The sequence below is a fragment of the Anticarsia gemmatalis genome, chromosome 20, assembly GCF_050436995.1.
Source record: "Anticarsia gemmatalis isolate Benzon Research Colony breed Stoneville strain chromosome 20, ilAntGemm2 primary, whole genome shotgun sequence".
Classification (NCBI taxonomy): domain Eukaryota; kingdom Metazoa; phylum Arthropoda; class Insecta; order Lepidoptera; family Erebidae; genus Anticarsia; species Anticarsia gemmatalis.
The window spans coordinates 558,311-562,126 of NC_134764.1; positions in this window are offsets into that span (position 1 = coordinate 558,311).

Sequence of the window (3,816 nt, forward strand, 5' to 3'; positions counted from 1 at the left end):
ATTTAAAAATATACATCTTAAAATTATTTAGGATGCGGATTTGGATAAGTATTTATAACATACGCTCATCACTTTTTTATTTGCGGTTTGGAAAACACGACAAAATTATTGCTTCGAAAGGGTCCTAAAATATTGTTTTTAAATATAAGAGAGGCTCAAAACTGTTGGGCTTGCTAAATGTATATTCGGTTCGGTATTAATCAGCCAAGCCAGATGTGGCAAAATCGAATAAGTACATACATACATATGTGTAGATGAATTGGTTTGGTTGTTCGATAAATACGTGTATAGCCAGCCTCACATCAACTAGTGTCAACTACTCTTGTGTAGTGTTAAAAACTCATTTTAGCTTAGAAATACGACATAGTGACGTCACAAATGTTATACTATTGTTGGGACCAAATGAGTGCCTAATAATTTCATTTAGTAATACTTATTTTTATTATTTTTACCTTTTGAACGAATTTGTATCTAGGTGTTAAAATATGGTCATAAAGTCACCTACATGAAGAAGGCATTGTACTTATGATAACAGTCCTTTAGATAAACAAACAATTGTTTGTTACAAACAAAAACTTGTTTACGACATCAAGGATATAATGTCAGTACAGTTTTGATATGTTTTTTCTACCGGATTTTTAGCCACTCTTTTTTACTAATCACCTTGGACAGCCTTGGAGTAAAGTAAAAAATGGTTTATCTCCAATGTCTAATATTAAGGCACGGATTGTTGTTTGTCTGTAGATACAGCTATTTATCAAAAACTCATGTAGCCGATTTGTTAAATCCTTTAAAGTTTTATCAAGTTCTAAATCATGCTTTACAAACAATACGTATATAATACTGAAACATAGTCTGACAAAGAAATCATAATATAATATGAAATATTCAGTGTCTCATGCAATTTATAATAATGTTTTAGGACCAAAAATGCACTAAAGTAAATTTATTTTACATTCATTTGGCATTTTTGTATTACAATGCAATATAAAATACAAACTAATTTAACGTATGTTCCTGCCTAATTAAATAAAATATGGCGTATTATTATTTTAAAATGTGTTTTACCACAATTGGTGTGGAATTAAAATAATTATTATGTATAATATTTTGATATATATACATTACAGGATGTAATTTTGGTAATAACGTCAATTTCGTAATTTGATCTTGTGATTTTTTTGTTATTTCGCTTGGCATGGCCTTGAAAATGTCAGTTATTATATGCGAGTAACGCCTTTACCTTGTCATTAGGTTGTAATATTCTCTACATCTTGGGAATTAAGTCCTTTCCCCTATCATATTCCGGGAGGAGGTCTAATCCAACAGACGTAACAGAAATGTAATTAAACGATTCGAAATTAAAGGTTAGGGTACAAATAAGGTACCTACCCTAACGTTTAATTTTGAATCGCGTTTAATACCCGTTGCATTATAATACTATTTGTACAAGTCGCGAGAGCATAAAAACGTTAAATGTCATTAAGCATTAACCTCCCGAGGGCACAAGCCCGATGCAACACACAAGTGACTTTTCAGAAAGAAATAATATTATCACTGATTCTAACAGCTTAGGAAAGGATCCTGATGAAACCTTGCGTGTCTAAGAGTTTTTAAAACATTCTTTAAGAGGTCTTAGACTTGGAAAATACCCATTTCCCCAACCAGCATATGGATAGCGTGGTGAACTCAAGGCAGGGACTAGCTTTCCCATATGCCCAGCAGTGCGGCTGTAATGAGTTAAATATATTGTTGCGAATTATTTTCTGTTGTAATTATAATTTATTATTTTTCCCACAGCAAATCTGGTTTGACATGAAGCATGATTATAATAAAACACAATGTCTACAAGTTTTTGTTTGTGTAAAGAATCCGTAAAATAATTATGACAGGTCTTCCCGCAATCAAAACTCGAAATGTTAGTAATTAAATATGACTTTTTGTATACTTAGAATACAGGGTGCTAGACACACGGTTCTCCAAACGACATGAATATCTTTAGTTCGAGTTATTCTACTTTCCTCAAAATTACTTATCCCTTCAAATGATTTGCCATATGCACTACAAATCTTTGGGTAAATATATTATGTAAAAATCGTCAATTTTGTCCGCCTGGTAGGCTTTTACGTATGTAGGTATTTCAGTTGACAACTATTTGAAAAACTGCTAACTATGCTATACATTGTTTTCTCCCTTAAATTATAATGATCAAGACGTTACGTCAAAGCAGTAATGTACCTACTGAATAATGACCATCTAGTTCTCAACTAAGATTCGTGATATGCATACAGACGCTTATATTGTTTGGACAACCACATGCTAAACACCCTGTATATTATTTTCGAAATAAGGTGTGAATTTAGCTGTGGTCGTAAAAACAAGAATGTAAACAAGCTTATATTTTTTGCTAAAACTAACGCCATCTCGTGGTGATGGACTGAAGTTTTTACAGCCTGATGTTTGCTTACTCACTACCTTTAGAATGTAACAGGCAGAATTGATTGTAAGTGTTTTTATAGATTTTTATTGACCTCTGTGGCGTTGTAGTTAAGGTGATCGCCGTACCTCTACCACTGTGTTGTTCGTGGGTTCGATTACCACACGAAACAAGTATGTATTTTTTATATAGTCCATAAAAATTTTGTTTTGGATCTGGCTGTACTTTGCATTAGCTTTTATGCTACTAAAAGTATTCGTGACACAAAAAACCTAAATCTCGAAATACGAAAGTTGACTATAATTATTACGGAAAACTGGAAAAAGAAACATAATAATATTCCCAATCTATTAAAAAAACTATCAAAGAACTCACGACTCAATTTTACATTAAATTAACATAGAAACCGCTACCAAAAAAACTCGAAGCCTATTATTTATTACGAATTAAGTAAACACCATTAACAAAAAACTAAAACCATTCTAACTAGTTTAAAAAGCCCTGAACTTTTAGCCATTTTTACAGGAAGCGATTTCAAAGCCATCACGTACAATTATTGAGTGATGCAACTCTTGGTGATGAGTAGGGGACAAGGTCACGAGTACGTGCTTGATACGTCATTGTGACGTCACAGTGTGTTACTATTTGTGTTAAACTCGGTTGAATTTTGTGAGCGAGTTTGAAGTGAGTTTGGTGGTTGTGTGTTGTTGTTATGTAGATTTTAAGATTTGTATTGGTAGGGTAAAATTAGAAGGCAAATGTGTCTATTTAAATATGAACAAAAATCTTGCAATAAAAGTATATTTTTGAATATGATGTGGAGTTTATTAAGCTATTGAGTTGAGCTATTTTGTGTTTGTACGAAACTTAATGTTATAATTGTAATAAGTGATTGATGATGATTATAAAGTATTTTCATTTAAGGTTATCAAAAGAAATTAACGTAAAAATTTAATAGAAAACAAGACTAAGTCGGCTAAAATTATCCTTAAATGTTACAATTTAAGTTGTAAAGTTAACATATTTTTATCTGAATATTATCACTCCTAACATAGTAATCTATATAAATATAAATTAAGCCTACGACTAGCATAATTAATGAGCTCTACTTCGTAAAAATTAGCAATCTATTTATTGAAATCACGCACACTCTACATGGTAGTTACAAGGTGAATCTAACCAAACGTATCAAACTCACTCGATCCTCTATTACGATAAAAAATGAGATTTACAACCGTAGTAGGACCTATAGACCATAAAGTTAACTTTACTGGTATAATGAACCTTATATAGAATGAAATAGAGTTGAAAATTTATTTTATTTGATGTATTTATACCTTGGTTTTGGTAATAAAGTTCTCGAACGCAATCCGTTTCAA